This window comes from Chroicocephalus ridibundus, chromosome 2 (assembly GCF_963924245.1).
Source record: "Chroicocephalus ridibundus chromosome 2, bChrRid1.1, whole genome shotgun sequence".
Taxonomy (NCBI): Eukaryota; Metazoa; Chordata; class Aves; order Charadriiformes; family Laridae; genus Chroicocephalus; species Chroicocephalus ridibundus.
This window is the reverse complement of record NC_086285.1, coordinates 70225800-70241307: the sequence shown is the minus strand read 5'-3', so window position 1 is coordinate 70241307 and position 15508 is coordinate 70225800. Positions and strand designations below refer to the sequence as shown.

The 15508-nt window shown below is 38.3% G+C and overlaps 1 protein-coding gene across 4 annotated transcripts in view; it reads left to right on the top strand.

The window, feature by feature from the left end:
- The window catches only part of CDKAL1 (CDK5 regulatory subunit associated protein 1 like 1), a 427625-nt gene that overhangs the window by 335693 nt on the left and 76424 nt on the right, over positions 1 to 15508 (top strand). The gene's annotated exons all lie outside the window — the stretch shown is intronic.

Below are 15508 nucleotides of genomic sequence, written 5' to 3'. Positions count from 1 at the left end.
AGCTATTGCTGGAAATTTTACCTCAATTTGCCTATCTAGTGCAATTTGCTGCATCCTGAAAGACATTTTAAATGTCTGTCGTTCTGCATTCCCAGGTCTTTTATGGAGGAGGAAAGCAAGGATTTTCTTTTCCTTCCAATTCCAGGCGTGGAGTCTTATCTTGTATCTAGTGTGGCCTTAATCGAGCAGCAGAGAGGGCAGAGCTTTTAAATTCTTCTAGGCAAAAGGGATGGAAAAGTGGGAGATATTCTGCCTCTGCTGATAGCAGAGGAAAAGTAGTTAAGCTCCTGTATTCTTTAAAGCCTAAATATGTGTAGTTGACCATCTCGTTATCCTTCTCATTGTTCAGATGAAATCATTCAACAGCAAATGGCAATAATTACCCTTTGGTTCTATACTTAGCCTATCTAGGGGGATTTGATCCTGCTCTCTTTCACCTAGTGTCATCGTACTACTCGCAGAGCCTCCTGCTACAGAATCTGTGGGTCTTTCAGATGCCGTAACACCGATGAAGCTCATTGTAGCATCAGTCTTGAATGTCTGGCAAATACATTGAACTCTTGATGTCAGACATATACAGAAAGTTCACTTTCTCAGAGGTCTTTTTTTTGTTGTTAAAATAAATAAATATCTTCTAAAATTCATTCTTTCCAAAACTAAATAATTTTTTAGGAAATGCTGAGATATATCTTGAGTATGAAAAGCTGTTCCAGGTGGGTGTTTGATTGCCATTTGTTTAAACTTATTTCGGTTAGCATGTGTAAAAATACATAGCACTCTATTTGTAGATGAAGCCATTCCTTGTTCTGAAATACTTGCTTTTTCCTGTGTTTATGTAGAGTAGGAGTATGTATAGTCTGGCTTTCTTGAGAGTCAAGTTCTGACTGCTGTGTAATTTTTCTCTAGTTAGCAATAGAGCAGCTCTTCCAGGTATACGTATAGCTTATCTTTTTCTAGGAGCATTAGAAAAATAAGATTAAAATGGCATCCTCATAAAGCTGTACCAATAACAGTTTTAGTGATTTAAAATTAAAAAGATGATACTCGAGGAGTGCTCTTTTTACCCTTAGCTGTAATCTGACTGGTTTTGTACTAGCTCATTTAATGAAAGATTATGTTTGCACAGAAGTAATTTCTGCTGAAACTTTTATTATGTGTACACTGTGAGGTTCCACATTGCATACAGTGAGGATTTTATTCTGGCTGCAGTGGATGTTTAACTCCCTTAATATCTTTCTCCCAAATGACGTTTGCCCTTTAAAACTTGTGACCCAATTTGTTGAAAGCTATTAAGGCAGTTGTGATGGCAGGTTACCTGGTCAAAACAACAGGTTTGAGAAGCTTAAAATGAGCTTCAGGATCCGATATGCAGAAAGTGTCCAAATTCAGCAGCACGGAGCCCTAGTTCTTTTTCTTCTTTTTGTCAGATGAGTTAAGTGTTCGGTCTAGCCCTGGAGCAGTTGTTTAAAACTGTAATCCTCAATTTATGCTCTGCAAAAGAATGTTTGTACATACAGTAAACACGGTATAGCAGAACTACTATTCATTTTGCTGCTCTGCCTCTGTGAGAGGACAGCCAGAGAGAGGGGCCTCGGGGCATGTCCGTACATGCCTCTGGCAGCGCCCTGCCGTTCCAGTGACAAATCCTCCGAGAGCTGTGCTTAAAACTCTGCTCTGGATTCGCCTCGGCCTTTTGCAGCCTGAATCTCTTGCTCAAGAATAGGGCACGATCTGTGAAAAAATAAGGTCATGTCTTACAGTGTTAGTGATTTATTTTAGCGTATACTGTGTCCGGCCAAGGAAGAAATAAAGTCAATGATATCCATGTGATTTGAAAAGAGTTTTGGGGGAGAATTTTTTTTTCCAAGTTGAAAGTGCTCAGAATTAAAAAAAATAAATTGCTATTTCAAAATGTGCTCTAATTGATGCAATACTACTAAAATAATTGTAAAATCTTTAAGCCTCATGCTCTAAAAAGTTCTTTATTAACGTGTTCTGGAAATGTTAAAACACTCAAAATACTAAAACCCCATAGACACTGCCTGCGTGATTGGCAAGTTATATAGTCCGTTGTATTAAGATACACAATTAAGTGACAAAAAGCTTTCTTGGGATTTTTTTTGGGGGGGGGGTGGGCAGGCTGGCTAGCTCTTAGTCTGGTAAGCAATTTTGGGAGGCAAGGAGAGTGATGTCCTGTATTCCATTGGCTTTGATAAAGGTAGGCATGTGCATAACTGACTCAAGGAAGATTAATAACAAGGTTGTGTATGGCTATCCTGAAATTTAAGGGGCTAATGGCTGCTGTTACTTACAGACTTACCATCGTAATTGTTTTCAACCAATTATTTCAGTAGTGCACAGACTCTTGCTCCAATTTTTAACAGAAAATAAATAATCTAATGTCAGCATCCTTAAACTGTGCTTGTAGGGCACCTCTTTCTTCTGCTGGGTTCTGTAGCTCCTCTGGAGAGTTTGAGGCATTTGTTAAGTCAGAAAAATTGAAAAGTGATACGACTACACGTTGACAGAGGCTGTAAGTAATGAGGGGGTGAAACTGTGTTTTCATAAAAAAGCAGACAGTAGCCACTGTCAAACCTGCAGGATCTCTTTTGGCACTGCCTATGGAGGCATATCTGTATGGTCTAAGTGGTTTTCCTTGACAATAACACAAAATATTAATCATAGCAATGCCCAAGGCTGTGGCATTGGAAATTGTTATGGACACCTGTGTGAGACATGAAATGTCCAAAAGGAAGAGGAAAGTCCCAGGTAAGGGGTGAGGGATTGCAGTCAGTTGGCTTTGGTAACGAAACATGTCAAGTCCTGCACTCCTTCCAGCCCTTGTGCTGCAGCTGGTGACCTCTGGGGACCGCAGATGCTGTGGTGGCACTGTGAACCAGTGAAAACTGTCTTCATCGCGGTGCGGGTTGCTTAGTTAAACAGCAGAAACAGGGGGAGAAGGGAAGTTAAGTGCTTTTGTTGGGACCAGTTTTCCTACCAGTGAGCTGCTTCCTTTCATTTTTCTCCCACGTTCAGGGGGAGAAATAAACAAATAAACAAATAAACAAAATTGAACAAAAGAAATTCTGATGTCTGCTGAAAGAAGCAACTCTAAAATGCCTGATGTTGGCTAACGGCAGGCATCATCACACTAGTCTATTAATATGATCCTGAAAACGTTGTTTTTGAAGATGTGTCTGCCTTGTGGTATGATGTGATTACATGAGAGGACATGTAAATTGAAATGTTGGACACTTGTAGAGTTGAAAGTGTTGCCATGAAAGTCGTTTCTTAAAAGAAGCTAGTGAAAGACTAAAACATAGTTGCAGCATTAAAGATATCTGGTAGGTGAGATTTACATCTTTCAGTAGTCTGTGCTCATACCTTTGTAGTAGTTCCCCACCTCCCAGACTTTGCCATCTTCTGTGTTTGTTGCTGGCTGTCTTTCATAGCCACTGGCATTAGGCAGTGGTTTGTTTTACAAAGAAGGCATGGAAGCTAGCATGTTTAAGTAGACCAGATTTGGATGCTTTTTGGAGTCTAGAAATGGGAAATTTCAGAACTGCTGAAAAACACAAGCAACTCTTCTTATTTTTCCTGAGGACAGTAATGTTTCTCAGATATTAACTGTGTTTTGTAAGATGTGTGTGTGCAGTGGAAGTGCCATGAATGTGTAGGTTTTACTTTTGAGCCAGAAAAAAAGAAAGTAGTTTTGAGATACTGTCTGAGCCTTCGGATTTTTTGGGTAATGACTTGGGCATATGATTCTGGAAAATAACAAAAATCCTTTTAACCTGCTTTCCATTTATTCCAGGAACAGCATTGTACTAAATCATAAGGCAACTGTGAGGTTGCAATGCCTGTGATATAAGCCATAGTCTGAATTTCCTAAAGCAGGTGCTTTGAATTGTTCTTCTGTAAGATGAAAAAGATTTCTAAGTTATTGCTGAAAAGAGACAGAGCCTTTTGCTATCTCCTGCCTCAAAATAGATTTCAGGTTTAATTTAATAGCTCAGATGTCAGATATGACCGCGTTTTATGGAAATATTCTTATTGTAACCTACATCCATTCTTTTTTCCCTTCCCTCGTGTTCAGAACTGCTTTTTGGAGGAGGTTACATAAAGCTGTTTTGTGCTCTTGATATGATGTGAGGCTTCAAAGAAGACTACTGAAAGAGAAAAGCAATTTCTGTTTGGAAGAGCCGTGCAGTGGCCTTGTGCTAATGGCATACTTGAACAGTGATGATGATAGTGAAGAAAATGTAATGGCCTGAAAAGCTGCAGCTTGTTCTTGACTTAACTCTTAGCTGCATTGAGGTTTATGCCATCTGTAACACAAAGTGAGCTAATATATAGACAGTTTAGAAATGGCTGTTCATATACCAAGAATTGTTTCAGGGTTTTGTAGAGAATAGAAGAAACAAGGAGAGCAATGCGACGGAGGGCCTTACTTCTCTGTTGAACAGGCTCTATAGAAAAAGATGTATCTGCTCTGTCCTAATTTTATAGCTGAAATGTTGGCATAAAAGACTTGCAATCTTACTTGAAGTGTATACTGCATCCAGAAAAAACGAAAAACCCAATTCCTGAATTTATTGCTGTAAAACCAATGGTTTGGGTTTTGGTTTTGTTTTACAAAAAACCTAAAACATTTACAAACAGGTAGTGTATATATGCTTAATACTTTGGTTAAAACTGTATTCAATGCTAGTAAATTTTGCTGTAATTGGATATTTAAAGCGTCTAACCCTGCCTGATGCTAACTGAATTGTTTGGGATTGTTACCTCAGTTATCAACCAGGAGAGAGGCTTTTCCTGTTCTAGGTTAAACAGATATTTTTTCTATTTTTTTTAAAGTGATCTTTCTAAAAAATGTTTGCAGTAGTCTGTCAAGTCACCTTTGCATCTATACACAAAGGTAATGCTATATGATGATGCACGGGCTTAGATGTTTAATGAGGTTTCCCAGGTACCGACGTGTTATTGGAATATCTTCATTAATGATCTTGAGAACAGTTTTAAGAAAGAAGCTGATGTAATCCACGTACCACCCCCCACCATGTAAAAACACCTACACGGTTTTTCAGTTAAATAATCACAAAAATAGTGGGCATTCAGTGCACAGTTTTTCTCCTTGGTACAGCATGCAAATGCTACCTGGTATAGCAGATTGCCTCAAATAAGTATTTTCTACCTCCAAAAAAATATTGAAATATAAAATGAGAGGCAAGTTTATGGTGACATTAAATACCTGACATATGGATTCAATTAAAACAAATTGTATGAAGTACATTAATCCTCCTGTTAGTTTCCAGAGAAAGGCATGTCTTGTATCGCTTTTGCTGCATGTCTCGTATCACTTATGTACCTTGTCCATTGTTACTGTGGCACTGACACAGAAGTATGAAAAAGAAGAGGTATTTTAGGTTTTCTAAAATTAGTTGCGGGAAAAACTTGACAGCACAGAAAGTCGATTTCCTTATCCTGTCTTAATATTCTTCTGCGTAGGCTTACATATATGCACACACACACGAAACCCCATCATCGACCAAAACTTCGATTTGAGATTGATTCAAAGCATCATCCAGAAGCAATCCTGGTGTATTTCAAAGAAGTCAGGGAAGGATGGGATCACATTTTTCCCAATTCATAAGAAGTCAGCACTGGCTACAATTCCGTACTCTGCTGCTAACTCACTCCCTTGGTTTTTATTTTGTTATCATTTCCTCTCTGTACTAGGTCCCACTTCAAAGAGTGAAGAAAGGTTACGTATCATACAGTTGAAAAGGCAAGTCTGAGTAAAGTGGCCGTGTAAAACTATAGATAGAATTTGGGCTTTAGGTTGTTCTACACGGGGAAATTGTTCTCCTGCTGTCTGTCACCAGAGCGCAGTTAGCCCACTCTCAACGTGAGCTCAAGTGCTCTGAAGGGCAGCTGAAGGAGGAGTCTCAGAATCTGCTACCTACCCACGGGGATTTTGCGTAGTGAATCCCAGTGATTGTCAGCTGCAGCAAAGCATCTGTCTTACCTGCATGTGAAATTTGGGGTTCTTACAAATGTGCTCCTGGTGATCTTGCATTCAGTCTGCCTGTGTCTGAGGGAGGGGCTCATGGTCTTAGGGGAGAAGAGGGGGTTTGTATGCAGATGTAACTAGAAATCCTGTGGTTTTTACCAGTTGCTCATCCTTTTTGAGAATTGCGGGATGAGCACTGAAGGATGTTGGCGCTGTGGTGATTTAGTATGCATGCTCACAGTAAAACTAGCAATGTTCAGTTAAATTACCCAGATACTAACATACTCTGCTGGTGTAAATTAAGGTAGGCTTGAAAGACCTCCAAGTCTAGTTCAAGGGTGGAGGCTCAGAGTCTCAGTAGACTTTGACTTCACTCCAGTGTAGACATACCATGGAGGTTTAGATCCCAGTTCAAGGCAGAAGAAAGCATATAAAACACATGATTTGATTCCAGCAGTACTTGAGCTTTAGTGTATCAGAAGGAAGGAGTGGTGCTGTCAGGAGAAGGAGAGGTACAAACCTGGATTTTGTTATAAATGCACATTAACAAAGTATATTTCATTCCTTAAATATGACATGTTCTTCACATTATTTTTCCTCTCTATTGTGGTATTTTATGAACATAAAATATTTTTCATCCAAAATACTGTATCCATCCAAAGATGGATAAAATAAATTATCCATCCTTCCATGTATTTTCGGGGGAAAGGCTCCAGCTTGAGAGGCTTGTATGGCAGCCATTTTCTTGAGAATTTACTTCATCATTTCAAATTTTGGCAAGATTCCAACATCAAAAAAAGCATCTTTCCAAGAAGCTGTAGCTTCTTCCTGTAATTCTGGAGAGTGCCTCTATTTGATTTGCAGTATCTGAAGTATAAGAGGCTTGTGGGGCCAATAGCGAATTTAAGGTTTGGTATCTCGTTGGCCATCTGGATAAAAATGGGGAGGTTTGTATCTCCTTAAAGGAACAGGAGCATTATAATTTCGCTGTGATAAATGTGGCATTTTCTAATATCACAGAAAGCAACTGAGAGGTTGATCTTTAAAGACGACGTTTTAGTTCATATAAATGCTGCTTTAGGTCACGTTTGGTTTTTCTTTCACCCTTTCCTCATACAATCATGATAGGCATACCTAGTCATCTAGCCTTATAGAAAAAAGATGGATATGCAAGTTGACAAAGGTCTTTAAAACACAGCACAATATATTTTTTTCCAAAATATATTTCTGTGAAATTTGATATATGTAGCACGCCTAAGAGAGGTGTTGTGTTAAAACACTTCAGGTTGCAAATGCAAGCAGTCCTGCTGACAAATCCTTTATTTCATACTGTCGTGCTTTTTCCAGGAAAAAATACCTATGTGTTCTTACTGCTGCTCATTTTTGCATCTCCTTTAATATTGCTAACATCATTTATGAGGCATGTGTATGGCAAATTATGCTCCTTCATGTCTTTTATTTTTACAAGCTTATTTTTCATATAAAAGGCCTGCTTGGTACAAAACCTTACAAGACATAAGCTGTCACTGGTTTATATTGCAAACCTCAACCTTGCTTTCCATAGAACATTTGCAGAAAATGTGAAGTATAAAGGTAAAAATATGAACCATTTGTAAGTCCTGTGCGGGAACAGATATTAAATACTAATTCACGTGTCAGACAGACAGTGGCAGCTGCTTTGTTACTGTATGGCACAATCCCATATTAAATCAAATGGCAAGTGCACGGTTTGACAGATACCATCATCAGCGCAAACATTATTAAACTCATTAAAGAGCTTGCTTTTAATTTTTTATTTTAAGTACACATATTTGGCTTGCAGAGCCTTTCTCAGTCAGAGCCTACAGCAGCAGAAAGTACTACTTCTCCAGGTTTTTTGCCTAACAAAGCCTGATGTGTTTCTGACCGTTCCTCGGGGGCAGTGCCGCGATATTTATGGCTTCCCCTGCACATCGCGTGTTAGGGTCTGTGACCAGAAATTCCATTTGAGAGCACATCGCTCTGGATAGCACTCAGTGGTCTTTTCATTTTGATTGATGGCTCTGGTTTTGCACCATCTGGCTTCTGATAGGCTGCATTAATCATATCCTGAACTAAGAAAATTTAGACAGGATTTTTTAATAAGTACATGTACGTGGAAAAGAAAAGTGGTTTTTTGTATATGTTTGTATATTTAATTCCTATATGTTGCAGTCATACAAAAGAGAGCAACAGTCCTGTCATACACTTTGTGTTGCGATAAATAGGTCTCTAAATAAATCTCTACTTACAAATGCTCATATTTCAATTTTACTCCTACTGTTTTACCTTTATTTTATTTTGCTTTCTATCAGTTGCCTTACGTTGACATTGTTTTCTGTTATGAACAGTGGATTTATGTAAAGCATTGGACACATCTAAAGCATCTCAACTGTTTTAAGTAAATCTTAAAATTTCTCTTTCTGCTGCTTTGGTGATATGCTGAAGTTTCTTGCTTCTCTGTAAACATAGCTTGAGGTAATAGTTTCTGAAACAGAATGTCATCATGTTTTCTGTTCTGTACGTGTGGAACATCTTAAAATTGTCACACGTAAATTCACACCTTGGGGAAAATTTAAGAATCTTAATTATACACACAATATACAAGAGTCAGTAATCGTCCATATTGAGGGCTTCTGATAGAGTTTGACAATAGCATATTTAAGGTACTGTATTGTTGGATTTGCAAAATTAATAGTCTCCCAATATGTAAGTAGGAATTAATCAGCCAACATTCAATTGTTAAGTGTTACAGATTTTATTTGTATTTCTAATTTACAAGTAAGCAGTTATCTGTACTGCTTCTCATTAGATTGCTTTCATTCTGTGATATTTTACAGTATGACTCGAGGGAAGAATTTGTCCTATGGCATACCATGTCACATTGAAGCCATCAATTGGATGTTATGTTTTGGAAGCTACGTAAGACATTATGTTTCTGGAGCGTGTCTAGGGCAACAAAGCTGGTGAGGGGTCTAGAGCACAAGTCTTATGAGGAGCAGCTGAGGGAACTGGGGTTGTTTAGCCTGGAGAAAAGGAGGCTGAGGGGAGACCTTATCGCTCTCTACAACTACCTGAAAGGAGGGTGTAGAGAGGTGGGAGTCGGTCTTCTCCCAACGCACGACAGGACAAGAGGAAATAGCCTCAAGTTGTGCCAGGTAGGTTTAGATAGGATATTAGGAAAAATCTCTTCACGGAAAGGGTTGTCAAGCATTGGAAGAGGCTGCCCAGGGAAGTGGTGGAATTACCATCCCTGGAGGTGTTTAAAAGCTGGGTAGATGTGGTGCTTAGGGACGTGGTTTAGTGGCGGTTTTGGCAGTGTTAGGTTGATGGTTAGACTCGATCTTAAAGGTTGCTTCCAACCTACAAGTCTCTATGATTCTAATCTTCACTTTTTAAATTTTCAAAGGCCATGGGATGAGAAGCTGCCCTTGATTCCCTTCAACCTATACTGCTATGGATCTAACACTCCATGAAATGGCGGGCAGACAGCAATAATTTATACTCTTAATAAGAAATCCAGTAAGCGCATTTGCTATATCCACAAGTCCAGCATTTACTGGTCACACTGGGTGTGCTTTCTTAGGTGTTCCTCACAAATCAAATGGTGTGTAAGTATCAAAGCCATCAATTTTTCACAGACAGCTGTAAATTGCATTATTGTTGGGGCAGGAGGGCGTTGTGGTTTGTTGTTTCTTGTTTTGCTTTTACTTCTTTGCCCTATTTTCTTTCACTTTTCCTCAACTTCCTTATTAGTAGAGCATGCAGGTACTTTGGAATCTTTTTTTTAATCTTTTTTAAAATGTATTATTCCCTCTGCTTTGCTTGTGAACATAGATTAAGAATGAGGTACAGAAGAATTCCATGTGTAACTTAGCAGGAAGGTGGAGCAACGTTCATCCATAACCCCACCAACTGAAGCAAAACTTCCTGTTCTGGTTTTTTTTTTTTTCTACCAGGCTTGGTGGTGTCCTTCTGTGGAGTAGATTAGGTTTATTTCGAGACATCTAGCATGATTTTTTTATAATTTAAATTTGTACTTAGGGTTCAAAATTAATGTCATGTTAGAAAGTTGTTTAACATACTACATCAAGAAGCAGTTTTTTGAGGAAAATTTTAGAAAATTTGATCACTGTATTTAATAAAGATATAAAGCTCCTTAAGGTCTAGCACTGTGCAGGTGCTTAGAGCACCCTGTCTCACTTCTGTTTGTTTCCACAGTTTTCTGCAAAACTCTGCTTTTTCTGTTGTCTGCCTCTAATGCATTCATGTTTTCTTGTACATTTATTTTGAAGACAAGACTTGCTTGTTTGTTTACGGTCTCATAGCTTTTTAAAATATACATCTGTGGTTGAGAAAATCATAATTCACCAATAATCTGTGCTAAATTAAGTATAGATGCTGAAAATTAGGATAAACAAAACCTGCTTAATCATTATTGCAAAAGCACCATCTTCATCTGTGTGCCAAGGAGGATTTTTAAAAAGTCTTCGTGGCCACACTACTGATCAGACGGTGCCCAGGGTTGAATTACAGTTCTCTAGTAAATCAACAACTGATCTTGAATAATTTTGCCTCATGCCTCCCACATATAGAACTCCCACCTTATTTTGCCTGAATCATTGTAATTATAGTTTACCTCAGAGACATTATGGAAGCTAAAAAGTTAAAGGCTTGCCGACAGGCATAATCAGTATCTTCTCCTAAGCTCCCTGCTGGCTATTCATAAAAGCCTGGATCCTCAAGCTCAGAAGAAGCCTTCAGTGTGCATACTGCTCCCCAGTGTTCTCATTATCCAGCTTCCAACTTGGAATAGCAGCATCACCGTACAGGCCCGTGGAAGCTGGAGCAGCCCCATACCTTGTTGGTAGCAAAGGTCTATGGTGAAAACAACAGTTGTTTGTAGTAGCGGATCCTCTGAACTCTGTGAGATACGAACAAGATGTATTCACTCCTGTGTTACATTCAAAACGTGGAGAAAAAGGTAAAATACATTTGCAAGTGTCGTCCTGAGAACTGAAAAATCATTGATGTTGTCATTTAAACACTGGGATGTAGTGTCAAAGGGTGAGTTTAGGTCCAGCAGGATGGTTAATAGAAATCCCTAAAAAGTGAAACATTTACACCATTCATCCCTTTCCAAAGTTGTACATGCCAGCTTAGAAAAAATGCCCACAACAACTTGTCATCAGTAGCTACAGACTACTGGTGTTTTCATCTGATGACTTTCAGTAAGCAGCTCGATATGAAGAAACCTTCTGTTACCGTATTTTCTGAAATTCAAGGCCTGCCTACGCTTTTCAACTGAACTCCAGTCAATCTTACCTTATTCCATGCGGGTTTAATGACTTGTCTTCTGGAAGTCAATGCCAGTCAAGTAATTCTGTAGAGATAAGCCCTGCATTGCTGCAATGATGCTGCGTGTTATCGTATCTCATCACCACGATGTTTTTTGTATCTATTTCAATATGGAGAACAGAGGGAGTTGAATTTTGGGTTGTGTTTTTGGGTTGAATTTTTGTTACTTTCTTTCTTAGTTTTATTGTCACTCCCCATGTTGAAAGAAATATAAGGAGTAAATACTTTAAAATTTGTTGAGGTTTACTAGCTTCTATGTGCTTATTCCATTCTTTGTGAAGCTTTCCAGTAACAAATCAGCAAATGGAATGACTTAAACTTCTAACGGACTGCTTTCTAAGTCTATTTAATATACTGGTATCTGGTTTTGCTGTTATACTGATTATTAGTAACATTGTATCAAAGGACAACATCAACTTGTTGTAGGATGTTTGGATTTTGAAAACAGATACCCCTGGTAGTTATTTTTAAAAATTCTGCTTGTATGTATTTAAAACTCTACGGGATTTTATACGAATAATAATTTGGGAGAGCATACATGTGAAGATTTTTAAAATTCTTTCAAAGAATTCTTACTTCTGTGAGACTGCATACAGGTTTTTGGTGCTTTTAAACTCCTTTATAAATACTGTCTTTGAGTAGTTCTTTTTCTTGTGATGCGTGTAGTTTTAAGGGGAGGGGGAGGCCTTTATTGATTTTATTCTGTGGGTATGTAGCATACTTTTGTCTGTTAATGGTTGGCAACTGTGTACACTGTGCGAGCTCTGGGTGTCTGGTAAGAAATTGGGCCTGTACATCAAAACATTTCGTGGAAGTAGGGAAAGTGAAAGTACTTACTGTAAAACCTTTGTAGTGCCTCATGTCTAAATCAAAGTAATACAATTATTCATATTGGAAATAGGATAATGTTATTGCCAAGAAAGCCATTTTGTGTTTAGTGGTAGATAATACACCATTATATCACACGTGTGTATGTCACTTCTGTTGAGAACGCTCTCAGAATTATCTTTAGAAAGAGATCTGTTGTGCTTTGGTGTATATTTTCTTTCACTACAGCTTACTGTGGTTCTGAGAACATAATTCTACAAAAAGAAAAACCTAGAGCCAATGAGAAGCGAATGTTAATTGCTGATGAATATCTTTGTGTGTGTGTGTATTGTGGTGGCAGTTGTGATTTTCAAGAAACAGTCTCCTCTTTCAGAATCATACCAAAATCCCAGTTCCACTGAAATATTAAAAATAAGGTATCAGCCTATTTTTGTCTTGAAAGTGAGATAGCATTTGACTTCTAAGTTGAAGCCTATAAATTATCCAGAATTAAAAATCACTAGCAGCTGATTTGTGGGGAAAGGTATCAGGCATGTGGGAATGTATTAATGTATGGAGAAGACTTGGCTGACATGTGTTTGTGTGTCTGAGTCAAATACCAGTCAGAAGTTACCGTTCTGCTGTATTTCCTCAGCAGTGAACAACAAAGTGACAACTGCTGTGGTACTCAGGCACCATCTGTCTTGTGAACCCTGCCATTCTGTTCTTGCCTTAATATGATAAGTTTTACCTTGTTTCTGCAAGAAAATAAAAATAGTACTTAATCTACAGTTCAAAAACTGGATAAATTCCAAGTAAGGCTCTGTTAGTAGTGATATCCCTTGTCTCTGGGGGTGTAAATTTGGGCTTACACCTAAGTGTGTGTATATAAATATTACAGATTTATTGCTATGTGTGCTGTGCTAAGCCACGAATACAAGTCTGTATACAAACATGATATATAACAAAAGCTTTTTAACAAGCACAGTAATTTCTATCCACAATAAAGTAATTATTTTTAACTTCTGTATCTACCATTGAAGACTTTAAAGGTATTCTAATGACTGGGGGGATGAGGAGGGATCAAGGTGGATTTTTATTTGTTTCAGTATTTTGAACTCCTCTTTGCTGGTGGTATGTTGTGGACATTGTCTTCAGGTAGTTTTTATTTTAATTTCAGCATGGTGAGATTTGAAACGACTGGAAAGTTTTTCAAATGCAGCCTTGCTGTTTTCTTCCATGTAAACAAAATTAATTTAGGGTAGATTGCTTTTTTCCAGAATGCCTGGTGAAGTAGCATTTTTCTGGCTGTCTTACTGCTGCTTTTTGCACTTTCAGACATTTTCCTCATCTTCAGTTTTGTTAGTGTTTAACTGTACTCGTGGTGTCAGCCCCTGAATTATGCTGCTGCACCGCTTTCACAGTGTAATACACGGGACAGCAGCAGAAGCACCTGAAAGCCAGCTGGCGCTGTGCAGGGCTTTGTCTTATGAAGAGTCTGATGAATAAGCACTTAAAAATGGTAACCAAAAATCTGCATGTGTCCCTGCAGAAACGTGAAGCACCTGCTTTGCTTTTTAATTTTAGCATTTTCGTAAAGTCTACGCAGTCATAGTCTTTCTGTCAGAGATACAGGATTTCCAGCATTAATTAAAGATCACGTTGTGCCTCAGGTGACCTCACATAGAAGACTTAATTATTTTTTGACTTAATTATTTTTGAACACTTTATTTTAAGAAAGTGATACCCACACTGCAACTGTTTGCAGTGAGCATGCATAGTGAAAGCAGCGTGCGAAGCCATGAATCCCAATTATATGGTGCTTGGTTTTATGTACCAACTGACAGCAAACTGTATATCTAAGAATGGAATGCAAGCTATCTTACGAAATTAGATACCCTGTATGTAAAGCAAAGACAACTTTTGTAATGGCACAAATATACAAGATGGGGCATCATTTCCTTCGTTACCTTTTTTCAGTCACTTAGATTTTTTTGCTGAAAATTTTGTGAATACTTTTGCATCTTAAAAGAGTCTGTTTAGTATAATCAAGTATTTTTCTTATGTAAGTCCTTTATTGTTCCTGAAAATTTTTAAAATATTTTAAGAATTTCATACAGGAATTGCTGGGGGAGCAGATTGTTTTGAAGAACAGAAGGTATGTTCTCAGATGTGATTTTCTTGCTCTGCATGCTCAGATGTTTATCTACTATAGGTGCTGTTCCCAGTGGAGCAGGGAGTGTGAGAGAGACGTAGAGATGATGCAGGGCTCTTTCTGGATCTCTATAAAAAAGACCAGCAACAATTGCCTGAATAAAAGAGCCACTTTAATAAGATAGATAGAATAAAACGAGGAGTAGAGATAGTGAGTAAATCTTATGTCCCTTCAGATGCTGAGAAGCCCGCATTCGTGCAGCATCGGACAGAGCCCGGATGGGTTTTCCCACAGTGGGCTGCACACATCCCGACCATGGAGAGGTTCCCTCTGGGATCCATAAAGGAGCTAAAATTGCTCCTTCAGTACACAGATCTCCCATTTAAAAAAAACACAAAAGGGTCTTGCCACCTTTTACTGCTTTTCCTTTAAAGTATTCTACAGAGTAGAATTATGTTAGATGCTGTCTCTGCTCTCAATGAAATATTCCAGGTATGGGAACCCTAGAAAAAGTGCTAGTGATGAAAGGAGCAGCATTGCAAATGCAGTCAGGTGAGGGGGGGGGTGGAAATAAAAAGGGGAAAAAAAAAAAAGGAAGGTTAAAAACACCCACAAAACCATTGTAGTCAATAATAAACACATAGGACTTTTTTAATATCTGGCCCCTCTCCTGAAAACATGGTGTGAATCGGGAAATGCCCTTGTAAATGGTGCGACTCACATAAACATTGTTTATGAATACCAAGGTGAATGTGCCTTCAGATGTACCTCAAGAGACTTACATATGAGAAAACCAGCAAGTGAAGAAACAAATGCTTAAAAAAAGAAAAAAACAGTCCTACCAGACTGAATGTCTGCTTCACTTTTAAGGACAGACATAAATATTGTTTGCCACATAAGACTGAAAAATGTGTGGTGAATGTAGCAACTGTAAAACCTTCATTGTTCCTTCAGCTAAAACAAACAGAATGTGTAATTAGTTGGCTCCTTCTGCCTAATCCTAAACCCCAAGATTACGTGTGATTTGAATCATGATCTCTCTACCTGTTTTTTACAGGCATATTTCGGTTGTTCCTTGTCATCTCTACGTTTGCATGCACCAAACCTCTGCAAAGCAATAGAAAGCAGTTAATGCTGCCCTGAAATGCTGCATTTAG